Source organism: Hemicordylus capensis, chromosome 4, assembly GCF_027244095.1.
Source record: "Hemicordylus capensis ecotype Gifberg chromosome 4, rHemCap1.1.pri, whole genome shotgun sequence".
Taxonomy (NCBI): domain Eukaryota; kingdom Metazoa; phylum Chordata; class Lepidosauria; order Squamata; family Cordylidae; genus Hemicordylus; species Hemicordylus capensis.
The window spans coordinates 85,228,365-85,244,718 of record NC_069660.1 but is presented as its reverse complement, the minus strand read 5'-3'; the positions used below and the strand labels follow the sequence as shown (position 1 = coordinate 85,244,718).

General features: G+C 43.4%; 1 protein-coding gene across 6 annotated transcripts in view; it reads right to left on the bottom strand.

Moving 5' to 3' along the window:
- Window positions 1–16,354, bottom strand: part of ZSWIM5 (zinc finger SWIM-type containing 5) — a 212,413-nt gene that overhangs the window by 76,590 nt on the left and 119,469 nt on the right. The window contains exon 1 of one of the 6 annotated variants that reach the window (XM_053245475.1): window positions 3,714–3,733. The exons of the other annotated variants lie outside the window; for them this stretch is intronic. The gene's annotated coding sequence lies outside the window, so the exon portion shown is untranslated. Of the gene's footprint in view, window positions 1–3,713; window positions 3,734–16,354 lie in introns of those variants that run through there. 6 annotated transcript variants of the gene reach the window in all.

The following is a 16,354-nucleotide window of genomic DNA, read 5'->3' as shown; positions in this document are numbered from 1 at the left end:
TCTCAATACTCAGTGCTGCACTTTGCCCAGAGCCACTGGGCTCTTTTAAGGAAAACAGAACCTTGTCAAGCCTCAGAGACATTTTGGAAGGCATGCACAGAGCACTCGGAAGCATAGTCCTTCCCAGTGCTATCCCCATATAGGGAAAACGCTGGGAAAGACTACACTTCAGTTCCTAGTGTGCCTTCCAAGATGGTACTGGGATTCAATAGGGCTCTATTTCTTTCATACCCCCCTGTCCATGCTGGGGAAAGTGTAGCAATGTGAGATCACTGTGGTGGGAAATGGCTCTCACACTGAAGTTGTTTTGCTAGAGTAGCTTTCACTTGAAAAATAATGAAGATCACTGGCTTAGTAGATCTCAAGTGATTTGGCCAAAGGAATTGGTGCATCTGCAAGCCAACGCAGTGTCCATATCAGGTCCATCGAAGAGAGTGGGTGCTGTTTCTTGCATCTCTTCTGAGGGAAAACATGCTGATCTTTCCCCCAACTTCAATAAGATCTTTAGTGATAACGTATGTTCAGGCCAGGTTTTGAGGTGCCAAGTTTGACACCTCAAAGGGGCATGATGGGGTACGTAGCATCTTTTATTTTTAGACTACTTTCCAGTAGGCTTATGAGATCACCTGGCATTCTGTGTGTGTGTCCGTCCGTGTGTTCTGGACCAATATGAACCACATTGGGTACAGTTGTAGGGACACCTCAAAGGTGTAGGCTGTGATGCACTCCAATTCAAGATGGCAACCGCATGAACATCTGAGGTGCAAGTGGGCTAATCTGTGGACTGTCTAACCAATTTGAACCAATACAGTTGCAGAGTGACACACAGGGACACTTCAATGGTATAGTTTGTGATGATGTCATCCACACTGATTCAAGATGGCGGACAAGTAAACTTTTGAGGCACAAGTAGGCTGACTTGTAAATGACTTAACCGATTTGAACCAAATTTGGTACAGCTGTAAGGGCACATAGGGACACCTCAGTGGCATAGTTTGTGATGATGTCATCCACCCCAATCCAAATGGTGGTCGCATGAATGTCTGAAGAGCAAGCCAGCTAATTTGTGGACTGTCTAACCCATTTGAACCAAATTGGGTAAAGTTGTAGTGAGTAACACAGAGAGACACCTCAATGGCATAGATAGTGATGATGTCATCCACAGAGATTCAGAACCATAAACTTTTGAGGTTCATGTGAGCTAACTTGTGAACCACTTAACTGATTTGGACCAAATTTGCTACAGCTGAAGTGACACATAGGGACACCTCAATTGCACAGATTGTGATGATGTCATCCACCCCAATTCAAGTTGGCGGACATATAAACTTTTGAGGTGCAAGTGCACTAACTTGTGGACAACCGACTTGAAACAAATTTGCTAGAGCTGTATGGACACATAGGGATGCCCCAATGGTGTAGTTTGTGATGATGTCATCCACCCCGATCTAAGATGGCGGATGTATGAACTTTTGAGGTGCAAGTGCACTAACTTGAGGATCGTCTAACCGACTTGAACAAAATTTGGTACAGTTGTAGGGAGTGACACACAGGGACACCTCAATGGTGTAGTTTGTAATGACGTCATCCACCCCGATCCAAGATGGCAGATGCATGAACATTTGAGGTGCAAGAGATCTAACTTGTGGACCTCGATTTGAACCAAATAAAGTCCAGTTGTAGAGACAGTGAAAGGAAACTAGGCTGATTAGTTCTTACTAGAACAACTTGTTTAGAATGTATAGTTGCTTCAGAATTTGAAAATGTTCACACTCTAGTTTTTACAGAATAATTCCAAATTCAATTATAAAGACAAATTTCTGCAGTCAGACCTATCTTTGCAATACATACTGGCTGGTAAAGGGAAGCTGTTCTGTAGCAACGCAGATTTTTGCCTCTCTCCATCACTCTTAGCATATCATCTTACTAAGCATGTTCAGCCTGCAGCTCCCAAAAACCCACATCTAATCAGACTAACCCAATTTCAGCTGTATGTCTGCTACATAACAGGCTGCCTTCCAATTACAAAGGCTGCCTAAGACCAAGGCAACATAATGGTGATGAATGGCTAAGATCACATGGCTAGCCCTAAACCAGCCTGACTTTTCCAGCTTCTTTTTCTTTGGGATGTATAAACAATTTCCCCCTCACTCTAAACATACTACCCTTCCAGGTCAGGACTAAGGTCAGTCATGGGCATCATGAACTATTTGGAGAATTTTCTGCCTGTGGTTGAAATAATGTCTTCCAGGACTAACCCCCCCCCCCCCACACACACAATATCTTATTCTTCAGATAAGTAAATATGTAGAAAATAAATGAATATACAAGGTGGGAATTGACAGGTCTGGGAAAATGTGTGAGTTCAGCTGCACTTTCCAGAGAAAGACATCCAAGCAGGATTAGCATGACCCTAGATCTTTTTATATTTTCCAAGTACCATGGCAGAAGAACAGAATAAAACTACCCCATATTCCATCTCCCTGGTGTTTTGAACACATGCAGAAACATACACATGCACATACTGACTGCTTCTCAGGACAGTAGTGGTAACAAATACTTGTGGTTTCCCCAGGAAAAAAGTCTTAACTACTACTGAATAATAGTTTCTATACTGATAGCTATTTATGGCACCACCAGTGGTCACATTTCTGAATAATAGTTTCTATACTGATAGCTATTTATGGCACCACCAGTGGTCACATTTCCAAAGCGAGGCAACTGCTGATTTCTGACTGTGAACCCAAACCAGTCAACAGACGTGTGAATTGTACACACGCAGAAATATGTGCATATCCACCCAGTGAGAAAGATATCTGTATGCAGGCACAATAGGAAATGGAGGTAAGCAAACACTTTCTGGCAAATAGATCAATTGCTCTAGCCAGCTGAAACTGACAATTGCTCTATCCCTGACCTTGCAGTTGGAAAGAAGATGGGCTCATGAACTCATTTCCACATGACAATGCTCCTACAAAGTGATTTGCTTGCCTGCAATAATAGTGGAGAGTTCTTCTCAGTCCTGCCCCCCGCCACCCGACAAGCCCCATTGAAAGCAGCTCAGTGATGTCCTTTTGTGCTGCATGTGCAGAAAAGACTCCACTGAAGATGTGTGCAATTAAACTCACTTTTCTTGCTGCTCTTTTGATTCACATAGAGTCCCTAGGCAGGTGTTGCCACACACAAAGGGGAAATAAAACCTAATCTTTTTGGGAAAACATACCCACTTCCCCCCACCAAACATACACACACAGAGATAGATGTGGGAAGAAAGTAGATTTCATTGTAATTTCTTGTTTCTCTCTGGTGATTACAGATATCTAAATTAAGGAAGGAGATGGCTCTTATAAATATGTGTTTTCTCCCAAAAAACAAATCCCCCCCCCCATGACAACAGCTGATGTATGCTGAGAAGCTGCAACCAAGGGAGGCACTATTGTGTCAGTCCTTTTCCTTTGCAAGAGGAGGTGGCCGCTTCTCTGGAGGAAGAATGCTGACACAGCAAAATACAGGGGTACTTTGTTCACTTTGCACATTTTCTTTCCTCACTCCTCCCCCTTTATTTATTACAAATATACAACCCTGGATTCTAGCTTGATGAATAAGGACACCATGAGGAAACACAGACATCGAAACAAAAAGATGAAGCAGTTCAAAAGCCTTTTGTTAGAACAGCACTGACAACAACAGAAAGCTAAACAGGCCTCACCTACCATTTTCACATAAATGTCATGTAGCCTGCACAAACACCTACACATGGACCCAAGGGCAAATGAAACTCCCATGTCTGCAGATTCAAGTGAACTGCTGTGATCCTGGCAGGAAGGAAATGCATGGAACTGCTTTAAAACAAGTTCTACGTAGGCTTGTTTGTATCAGAGGTCGCCATAAACTTCTCTGAGCAGCTGAATAAGCTACAGGGACGTTCTTCTTGCCATCTGCTCCTTTCCCAGAACACCTCCTGCAAATCAAGAGTCAGTCTGCTGGTTTCTATTCCTGTTAACCTCTAATCACCCACAAGGGCCCTTCTTTGCTTTGCTCTTTATCTGCGCCAGCTAATGCGTGAAGTGGCCTTCGCTTCCCATCTGTTCCAGCATTAGTAGAGTTAAAGAACAATGCAGCTTGCCTGTTTCAAGCATTCACTTACACAGATGCCCTGGTATTAACTCAATTTCCCACTGTTTGCTACTATTATCCATAAAGGATTTGGAATGTTTGCTTATTTAGAAGCCAAAAAACAGAACTTTTCCTATTGGCTTGGTGTTTTCTGAATAAGCGTTCCATTTTAGCAAAATCAAACAATTAAAAAGCTCCACATATACTTCTGATCCAAATTATTAGAAATATGGAATGTACTGGAACTCATTCTCTTAAAGGCCTGGGATATATCCTTTTTTCCCTATCAGGGCCCAAGGCAATAACCAAAACATCCACCAGGCTGTCATTCCTTAGACAAATGAATGTTTAATCTATCCACATTTGCATACTGGGCCACTCCTTGCAAGGCTGTAAAGTGGGGGGAAATAATTTAAGAAACTAAAGCTTGGATTTGATAATTCCAAAACAGCTCTCATGTTCAAGTACACCTGTCCTGCTTTGCAGATTGCAAAAGAATCTTGATGAGCAAATCCTCATCAAGATGCATTGAAAGTGACTGTGAAGGGCAACCAAACCAAAACTGTTTCCTTCCTATACTGCTGGTTTAAATGTCTTGTTCAAGTTGATCTCTGATACAAACAGATGTACTTAATAGCTACCCTAGACTGGGTAATACTGTTCTACTAAATCAGGAAATCAGCAGTATCCCATTAAAGCTAATGTATTTTACCTGAATCCAAGACTAGGTTTTTCCCCAGGTTTTTTTGATATTAGAAATTGGCAGGTCACCTTAAATTCAGAGTCATGATTCTTTTGAGCAAATGTAGGTATTTAACTCTGCTTTTTAAGGAGGTTGCCTTAAATTCAGAGTTGTCTTTGATTTGGGTAAATACAATAAATGTTTGATCTCCTATGGTTTAAAAAACCAATACACATAAATAATGGCATTCTGGCAATTTCACACATGCATGTGTACGCAGGTTCCGATACTTCAGCAGCAGAACTACGTATATCATGTGCCTTCAAGTTATTATGTGGTCCTACATAAAATACGATTAAGAGCAACATTTTAAACAAATCAACCAGTTAAATACTACAGTATCTCAACAGAGGTGATACCGGTATGTGGGGTGGATATTACAAGATTGTTCAATCCTGTTGAACAAGACTGTTCTTTTAGACATGCATGCATGTGTAATACATACATACATACACACACACACACACACTACTTAGTATTGAGAAATTGTACTGCTAAAATGACATTGCCTGAAATCAAGAAACATGCAGGTTGTTTAGTGACATAGTCAACACTGCTCACTATTTCACAAGGAAATGATCCAACTAAAAGTCTGAAAATCATTAAATGGTATTATCAAAAAAGCTTTAAAGGGGGAGCAGGAATTTCAGATCTAAATTCCGCATCAAGCTCTTTCAATGACATAACAATCTCTGACATGGATGTTGCAGCGGCAGGTTCACACGCAGCATGCAAATATACCTAAGTTATTAAATGTTTTATTTTGCTTAAGGTATTACAGAGAGCTAAGAACATTTTAGAACTCCCTGAGCAGTTCCAATTATCTGTTAAAATAGTGCCTAGCATCAGCACCACTGTCTGAATAAATATTGAGTTATATCTGTTTAATTCTGTTAAATCGGTCATAGTAGCCACAGTCTCCTAGTTTGTGTTCTTCTCTCTGGTATTAAAAACAAAACAAAATCCAAAAACAAAAACCCACACACACCTTTCAGAGCATGGAAAGGTCCTTTGCTATCCACATTCCCATTCCCATTGGTGACCTGCTTTCAGTGTGACAGCCTCTCTACTGTGTCTGCAAGTTTTCTAGACCTTTTGTTCTCCTTGGGCACATCTAGGGTGTAAGCAGCAGAATTAGGTTTATTGGTTGCCTCTAGCCAGAACAGCTTCTTGCTGACAGCTTAGCTAGTAAGGCGTAAAATGAGGGGTTTTGTCTTCATGTGGATATGGATAGACATGTAAATGGAAAACAATTTAATATTAAAAATCACTATTAAAAATGTGCTGCTGTTTTCAAACCCCACAGCTGCCACTGCTAAGTTAACAATATTCCGGTCTATGAATACATCACTACACAGCTCTTTAATTAAGCCACTAAGAAAAGAGGCTGTTTCACTTGCTTGAAGACTGCTTTCTGTTGTTGTTTTAATATAAAATAAATAAAAATAATACATAAAGGTAGGTTATTGTTCAAAAGAAGCAACAAAGTGCACAGAAGCAGTACTGCTTAGCCCTATTGGGATAATGCTAGTAAAGCTGAATGTTACTTAATAAAAATATCTATCTATCTATATAAAAGGCTCAGGTGGTCTGTGGCAAATGGTGCATGGCAAGCCCCACCCACACAGTGCCTTACCAATTGGAGGTAACAGAGCAGGAGTACCGTGGTGATTAAAGGTAAAGCGTGCTGTTGAGTCGGTGTCGATTCCTGGTGGCCACGGAGCCCTGCGGTCATCTTTGGTAGAATACAGGAGAGGTTTGCCATTGCCATCTCCCGCACAGTATGAGATGATGCCTTTCAGCATCTTTCCTATATTGCTGCTGCCCGATATAGGTATTTCCCCAGCAGGAATTTGAACCGGCAACCTCTGGCTGGCTAGTCAAGTCATTTTCCTGCTGTGCCGTAAGTTGGGCAGTGGGAATTCCACACGCAGATAGGGAAGAGGAGCCTGTGATGGTTAAGGTCAATTGGAATGCAGCTGTTACTGGTGGGAAGATTGTAGAGGAGAGAAGAATCTATCTATATAAAAGGATAGTGGGAAGGGCTCTGCAAAGAGAGGGGTTGTGAGGGAGGAAAGAGCTGGAGGTTGCCACGGTGCGAATTAGATGAGGAAACAAGATGAACAAGATCTGTTAACTCAGGAAGCGGGGGAGAGAGAGAGAGAGAGAAGGGAGGGGGAGAAAGATAGAGGGGAGCAGAGGAGAAAGAGAAAAAGAAGGGAGGGGAAGAGAGAAGGAAGGGACGGGCCTGCACCTGTCAGTGGCCTGATGGGAACGAGTGGCCATGGCAGCAGCAGCAGCAGTGAGGAAGGACTCGGTCAACTGCTGCCGCTGCTCAGAGCTACAGAGGCCATTGGCGGAGGGAGGCAGGCAGGCGAGGGATGAGCCTGAGCCTGACAGTGTCCTGAGGGGAACAAGCAGCCATGGCAGCAGTGGCAGTGAGGAGGGGCCCGGTCAACTTCTGCTGCTACTCCTGCAGAGAGGAGCAGGAGGGGGCTCGAGTGAGGAGGTCTCTGGGGTTATGAGGCTGCGGCTTGTCCAATTCGGGGGGTGAGAGGAGCAATCAAGTATTGGCATGCAGGTTAATACACACAGATGGTACTAACAGACATTAGTTTGCTATAGGCAGTTATTTCCACGAGGGTTCCAAAGTTTGGAAATATGAAATAAACAGTAGAAATAATCTTCTAGCAAAATATCCACCAGAATGATGGATAGGGTATATGTGGAGGGAAGGTCCATAAATCGCAGTAAGCAATAGGGATGCAGTGTGTGCTGCTCTATGCACAGAAATGCAGTATACCTCCTCCTCATGGGGTACTTGCTGGCAAAGGCTAGGCTACCACATACCAGAGTTATCTGGAAGCTTCAAACTGCACCCCTCCCTACGCAGAGACCCGTTACAGTCAGCTCATATGTACATAGGTACAGCATGTGCAAGTATATGTATGGATAATGTAATGGCATGATGGAATGTTGGCAAAACAGGACAGAATACTGGAAACTGTCTTTTATGTATTCAACTTGGAAACCTGCAGGACTCGAGGGAGGCTCAAAGTCTCTTCCCCCCTGAAGTGATGACCAAGGAGAGGGAAGTGGTGGGAGGATAGTGAAGATGGCCTCCAGTCTGAATAGTACAACATGGGAAGGGAGGATTTAATGTCTCCTACACAGGCTGTAGCCACCTAATGACGCAGCGAGGAAATGACTTGACTAGCAAGCCAGAGGTTGCCGGTTCAAATCCCCGCTGGTATGTTTCCCAGACTATGGGACTATATCGGGCAGCAGCGATATGGGAAGATGCTGAAAGGCCATCATCTCATACTTCATAGGAGGAGGCAATGGTAAACCCCTCCTGTATTCTACCAAAGACAACCACAGGACTCTGTGGTCGCCAGGAGTCGACACCGACTCGACAGAACACTTTACCTTACGCATGCTGTATTGCCATTTCTGAACCTGAGTGTGATAATACTGTAGTATTAGAGAAGTAGGGAGGCTTTAGGCTTGGCTGAACAGCATGCTATAGATGAAGAAAAACGAGAAGCACCAAATACAGTTGCAAATGAAGAGACAAAAGTCCCACGATGCTGTAAACTTGTTTATTTGAGCCCAATGCATTTCAGCCGGAGCCTTCTTTCAGGGGAACAATAAGCTCACATTAGTAAGATAGCAGCAAATGTGCTCCATCAACTTTGGTTAGTCCAAGATATTGTTTCCTGTTTTTGAAGAAGGGTTTTTTTAAAAAAACAGGATTACTTGGGATAATATTTTGCCCCTGAAGAAGGCTTGGCTGAAATGTGTTGGGCTCAAATAAACATGTTTACAGCACCATGGGACCTGTGTCTCTTCATTTGCAACTAAACAGCAAGCTATGCAACCAGACCCAACCTGAGCAGTTCAGAGGAGAAGGGGGATTTCCCCATGCCTCCCTATGTTGTCTAGACAAGTTCATTTCTTTTTCCTTGGTCAAGGGAAGAAGAGGAAATTGGCCCATCATCAATCATCATCACCACCTCTTCACTTTGAAAAGATGTGCAGTTCAAAAACCTTGTTTCCAATACCAGCCTACCATGGTTGTACAAAATTATGACTCAAGTATATGCTCTTACATGCTCTTTGCATGCTGCTCTTTTCCATCAGGTTATCTGAGAGCAGTGTTCCCTCTAACAGGGATTCCCAGATGTTACTGACTACAACTCACAGAATCCTCAGTTGCAATGGCTTTTGCTTGGGGATTATGGGAGTTGTAGTCAACAACATCTGGCAATCCCTGTTAGAGGGAACACTGTCTGAGAGGCTTTTCTCTTCCCTCCTTTTAGGGCAGGATAGTTAGGGGGAGCAAGGAAGTTGGGAGAGTCACCTCAGCCAGAACCTTTTAATTGTTTCAAACATTATACTGGGCTTTGCACATGTGTAGCTCGTGTTGGGAGGGTTATCATTTTTTATTATGGTACTATTTTCCTGCATTCTTGGGAAGTCCAGAGTACGCTGTAAGCCCTCTGTTGTATGTGTGTGGCCCTGTCTCACAGCACTACTGGTTGGCTACCAAGACTGTTATTCTAGAGAATGATGCTGAAAACTGATTATTGTGCATAAACATATGAAGGTGCAGGAAATGAATACAGGTTTATAGCATTGGCAGGGGATTGTGCACGTTGCCCAGTCAATATGGTTAATTCCCAATAAATACGAGAGAGTATCACAGATGTTCAGAGATCCACACATTCATTTACCAAGCTACCGATGGCAACCACCTCTCTCCCACTCTGGTAACTATCCCAGGTCTGGACAACCACACAAAGACTGAGTCACTTTCTACCAAGAACTGAAGAAGGAGAAAGCAACACTTTGTTTCTCAAAAGTCCAGTACAAAATGACAGAAAAGATCACTCCCACTTTGAGTCCTCTGTGCATGTCATAGGACTTGGAAGAGAGAAAGGGACAGTAACAACCATACATAGGCTTCTAGTTTCTCACACTTGCCTAAGCTCCACTTTGTACTCTGCTTAAAGATACATGAAGAATATGCATAATCCTTAAGCAAAGACCATGTGGGCTGACCAGTCAATGTATAGACTACCAGACTGTCCACTTGTGCACATTTTCCAGCATTCCTTAGGAAATACTGCAATGTTTCTAACTCCCTTTTAATTTTGTCAGTTTGTGCAGATTCTCCACATCTTCATACGGATATGTTCAATTGCTGCAGGCAGTGTCACAGATGGATGCGGATGGGTAAATGCCAGCCCCGAAAAACTGACTTGTCTACCCTTCCCACTTCACACCAGCTGGCAAAGTCCATAACATGCTGTTCCTGACCATGCTGCATTTCTTGGCTGCTGGCTGACACTCATCACCCAGTAAACAGAGCCAGCTGTGGGCTTTTGTGAACCCTCAGGCATAGGGTGTCTGTGCCTTCCTCCGTTATGTCCCCCTTTTAATTCTCCTTATCACAGCTCCACTCCTCAAAACTCTGTCAAAAGGGGAGGAGTACAAAAAAGTGACTGCCCCACTCCCTCCAGGTGCCCCACTCCCCCACTCCTAACCCTAACCCTAACCCTAACCCTCTGGAAAATGAGACTGCTCCAGAGCAGGGGTGGACAACCTGAACCTCTCCAACTGTTGTTAGGATTATAATTCCCCTCATACCCAGCCACAGTGATGGCCACTCCTGCTCCAGAGGTCCCTGTGATGACACTGGTATGGTTTTCCATTTCCTGCCTAGAAGGGGCCACTGGTAGCAGTGAGGCGTGGCTTTCTCATGCTCCTTTTAGCCCCATTGCACTTCACAAACTCACCAGGCCCGCCAGGAAATAGAAAATTATTCTAGGGGCCCTGCAGTGTTGAAAAAGCCTCTGGGTATTCTTCCATTTCCTGATGGGAGAGAAGAGTATACCTCTTATACTCTAAGGAGCTGGAGGCTTTTCTGATAGGAGGTTTGCCATGAGGCTTTACTGCAAGTTTGGGGCATAACAAATACTCCAACACAAAAACAGTTTCAATATGGAGGGGAAAACCCGAATTGTGTGTGAAGTGCTCTCTGAAATATCACACAGACTTTGGGGTAAATCTGGCCAATATGTTAATGTACACCCACCCTCTCAAAAAAAGTCACAGTAAAGTCGCCGTCTGAAAAAGCTCCTGGAGTTTAAAAAGGAGTATAAAAGGAGTGTAAGAGGGTCAGTGCTCCACTCTCTTTATCACTCCTCCCAACAATAAATGGAAAATTACTTCAGAAGCCCCTGTGATGCTGTAGGGGCTTCTGGGATGATCTCATTTCCTAACAGAAGGGGCTCTTGGAGAAGGAAGTGAAGCACTTAGTGAAGCTCTTGCGCCTTGATTCTCAGCTGCCACCAGACACTTCTCCCATCAAAAAACAGGAAATTAGCCAAACATCTCCTGTTGACAATGGATGGGTCCTCCACTGGGCTTTGGGTTTCACCTGCAGGCAGAATGCATTAAATGGTTTAGGAGCCAATGGTTCCCTCCTTTGCTCATAAACTTCTTCATACATTCTGCCTAAGTTTCAAGATACTTCTTTCAAATACTGCCTGGATTCAGGCAGAAGTGGGGTATCCAAAATGGACAGAAACACTTCTCTTGTGGTGTTTCCTCTGCACAAACCTCACAAACCCTGGGCATACAGGCCTGAGAAGGATGAGGAGGGGGCTCTAAACACCCTGTTCCTCCTCCATCTGCCAGGGAGAGGGAATGCCTTGCTCATCCCCGGGAGCCCATACAGGCAGCCACCCTCCATCTCCACTGGCCTCCTCATCACTGTCTTCAAGCCCATGAAATAATTGTCAGTCTGGTATATATTTATATTAAACTATTCCTTACTTCCAACTGGTTGTAAAAACTTGGTAAAATTCACTTCACTCTGTGGCCAAATACTTCAACTAGCTTCCAAATGTTTGCATATAACCCTCAATAAGTTCACAAATAGCTGCCATATGATAAAAAGCACTGAGGCTCTACACACAATCCGTGTGTAGAGCCTGGGAAGGTTCTGTGGGGACGAGCAGTCTCCCCCAAGACGAGCTGTTGTGCAGCCCTGAGCAGCTGGATCGGCTGCCCACACAACATATAATCATACAATAAACTAGCAATTGTACATTATTGTCTAGTTCAAACCTTCTCCAAGAGTGAAAAGGAAAGATGTTACATGAAACACAAGCCTCTTAAAAAGATGTGTGCTGGTCAGAAATGTTGATTTGTAGAGAATTTTGCAGAACAGATGGTGTAATTTCATTTTATATTATAAATGGAAGACGACTCAAGGAGTACAAACTATTAAAATCTGTCTGTTATCATTGTTAAGACGGAGGGATTTTGCAGGCTGCCTCAATAAAATTCAAGCTCGTGATTAAAAGTGTACTAGAAAACATTACTATTCAATACACAGTCTATGCTGCAGCCACCTTCATTTGCTTTTGGTGCAGTGCAAACATCTATAATGATACGACATAATGACAAGATCTATCAGCAGGGTGACTATTGCTACAGGAAGGAAAAATGCAGTTGTACAATGAAGAAAAAGGGCAATTGTCCTCCATGAAATCTATAAATATAAATGCTTAGGAAAGAATGAGAGGTTTGCAGGCAAGGAAAGACCAGAAGGGAGAGGTGAAAAGTTTTAACACCACAGGTTTATAAGTGAGTTTTCCTTTTCTGTCTTAAGTAGTATAGAATATCACTAGCAATTGAATTTGCTTCTATGATATGTGAATCCCCTGTGTCACTTTGTAAATAAAATGTCTGTATATAATGAAATTATATATTCCCTGCAAATTCCTGCCAAATTTCTAAGTTTAGGCTACAGTATAATTCAAAGCATTTTTCTTCCAACTCTAGGTTCCTCAAAGTTTTTATCATACAGATCTCATGCACAATCTAGAGATCCATGTGGCTGAGCTTTCCCATCCTTCCAGATTCTTTAGTCTAGACAACAAGCATGTTTAATTCTATGTGGTTTCCGTGGTTCACACTGATGGGCTTTCATGCAAGCTGGAGGCCTTGTCGGGAACCTTGCAGAGCTCTTGTCTTTGGGTGGGAACTCTGCCCCTGCCGTACTAGAACAGAAGTGGGGTTCTCTTTCTGAGGCTGCACCAGGGCCTAAATGGAGGGAAGTCACTAAGGCCCAAGCAGGGGACACCACCACACCATCAATGCAGGTAGGCGCCACAGCAGTGCTTTGACCAGGGGCCCACTAAAACTGGCAGTGGCTGACATCCACACTAATGGTATGTGCGTGGAGCCCAAAAGCACATGTGCAGTGACGGCATGCTGGTTGATGAAAAGTGGCGGTGGGGGGGCTATTTTTGCCAATTCCCTCTTCTCTCAGAAGCACTCTGTGAAATCTGCAATTATGTCCCTGAGGGTTGCGCAAATACTGCCCTCACCATCCCTGCACACTTAAGCACACATGCTTCAGAGGCAGGCACGCCAGTAGCAGCCCATACTAACAAGCTGGAGGGACAGAGAACATGCCCCAGCTGCTTGGATACCAGCAGACGCTCTCTTGCTTCTCTCTTGCTTCTCTCTGGCTGTAATTTAGCCAAGCAGGCTGGTAATTTGTTTCATAGGGGAGGGAAATCCCTAACTGGATGAATGACCAGGGTTGGGGATTTTGTTCCGCACTGAACGAACGAGCAGTCTGCACAGCTCAATTATAACTAAAGCAGGGCCAGAAATAGAGCAGCTTCCAGTTCTCAAGTAGTTGGGGCTTGTTTTCCACCCCTCCAGCTTGTTAATACGGGGTGCTAATGGGGCACACAGCCACTGCATGCATACCATATTTGGGCTCAGCACATGCAGTGTTTGTATGGATGCTGGAATGCCTGTGGATATCTATCCTGCCTTGCCAACTAGATATTTACTTTGCATGACTGAGCCATTTACATGGGGCTGAAATTTTGATGGAAAAGCCATCTTTTTGGCTTGGATTAATAACTGTTGTATGTCTTTGTTGCTGAAGCCACGATGGCCCTCAACGCCTTGTTTCAGGCCATAAATATAGCCATTTTTCTATATTTTTCATAGTTGAATTTGCATATGCCTGCTGAAGCAACAAGAACTGAATAAAATCAGTCTGATTTACAACTCCAAAAATACAATTCCACACAGCTCAAGGAGAAAAGCTGATTCCTAAATAAAGTTTAACACTAAAACTAAAACTGATCTTAAAAGTGACTGATATACTGTCCATGACAGACACGACAAGAAACATTGGGGTGAGTGAGTATGCATGTATAACCATCATATGAGGTATGTAAGAAGCCAGACAGCTGGTGGATGTTGACAATGCAGTGGTTGGAGCTAAAAGGATGGAGTGACTTACAGCTTATGGGTGTAGGAGATGCATGGAAAGCTGCTGTAACCAGAAAAAGCAATCATCTCAATGATACTTTATTCAGATATGCTTCAAATCTTACAAAAGCCTCCAGTGACGAGATTCCACAGTGCCTCCCCTTGAAAGGTGTTTATTTCAAAGATGGCTCAGTTTGAGTGATATATTACTATAAACAAAGCACATTAACTAATTTTTATAGAGCCATAAATCCATTTATAGCTACTAGCTGCCTACTATAAAGGCAGTGTTCAGGAGCCTGGTTGGAGAGAGGGAGAATCTACAGATGAGCTACTCAATATCCCCTCAAACAAAACTAAGACTTGAGGATTCTAAGGCTCGTTTGCAACAAGAGATCACTGCTGAATAATGTTTATTTTGTGATTTATTAACAGATACTGTTCAATAGTTTTCTGCTACCTGGCCTGTTGGAGATGTAGCTCCTGATGGCATCAACTCTTAGAACCAGCAACCCTATTGACCACTAGGGGCATTAGGGGTAGAGATAGACATAAGGGCATTCCCCTTCTGACCATGCTTTCTCTACTCTGATTCCCCTTTGTTAGTCTCACATTCCATTCCCTCACCTGAGAGAGACTTACTTCTTCTCCCTTCCCCACTTCCTGTCTGAAGCTAGCAACCAAGCATGTAGGTCTTATCTACCTCCCTGATGGATTTCCCAAATAAACGAACTTGTTCCCTAACATAGCAAACTGTTTCCTGTTGGTTGCTGGGAAAGCCTCAAAAGCTTCCAACCAGATCCTCGTGCTTCCCAAGATTTACTCTCAAGCTGTACCCTAACTACGGATGGTTTAGCACCCACTTAGTGGTGAGGATTCTGCATCTTTCATATGCACAGAAATACTAGGCTTGACCCTAAACAGTGTTGGAGGAGCACCCATCCAGGGTAGGACAGCCATATGCACTTCTGATCAATGCTAATGTAAGCCCAAAAATCAAGGGAAGGGATGCAGAAGCTGGGTAGGGCAAGCATGCCCAACCCACATTCTGCCCCCAGCATTTTATTGCAGGTAGATCAAATGCCATCCTACACAACTTCCAACTTGCACACAAGCACTCTCTCCTCCTACCCTGATGTTTGAGTTTACATGACCACCAATCAGAAGTGCACATGGTTCTCCTACCCCTGACTGGGCTCTGACTAGGGTTGTGTGAACAAGCCTACTAGGGTCAAGCCACATGCAAAAATTGGTTCTGTATCTAAGCTTTGGTGAGCTCTGTTTCAATCCCTGCCCTTTCCCTCCATTTTAGAAAACTCTCTGTTCTCAGCTTCTGGACTTCACTTGTCCAGTGTACCTGCTACAAGGAACACAACTATCACGCTTAATAATACAGACAATGAAATATACATTATGCATTTCCAGTGTAATGTAAATGTGATCTCTATGCTAGGGCATTTTAATTAATTGTTTAAATCTGCTGTTCAACCTACAAAGCATGACAGAAGTCAATACTATTGCACAGCATTTTTACACATAGTTGGCTGTTAGATGTGCAATGCAAATATTGTACAAGCTTCACTGTATTGTGGGTTGGCAAGCAAAAAAAGGAAGGCAAAGTTCCAGCTAATTAAATTGCTCATTTGGAGGCATGTTTTAAAAGCAGGAGCAGGATGTCGGACATTTGGCAGGTTTTGCCTAATAGTCTCTAAGCTATTAATATTTTTAAACTCTCAATATCTAGAAAAATGAACTGGTCATTTAGGAACCTTGTGCCTTTGCCTAATACAGATGTCAAGTTCAAACTGATGAGGAGCTAGGTTTCCATTTGTACCTAGTAATATCCTCCCCCTCCACCCATGAATGCCTGCCACGTGCCTCATACAATGACCCTCTGGATTGCCTCAGCAGAGGCTACCCTGCAGGAATGCTGGCGTGCATTCCAGAGGCACTTTGCAACCATCCCCATGGCTTCGACAAGGAGAGACACTTCAGAAGGAGAGCCAGGCCGAGGCGCTCAGCCAAATCCCAGAATTACAACGCATAATTTAGGAGGAATAGGGTAGCTAGCATTGCAACCTAAGTAATCAAGAGCAAAGAAATTACAGTCCTTATGCCACTGAAGAGATAGTCTTTTGAGGAGGATATAACCTCCTAATACCTTTCCATTCAATTTTCTGGCTT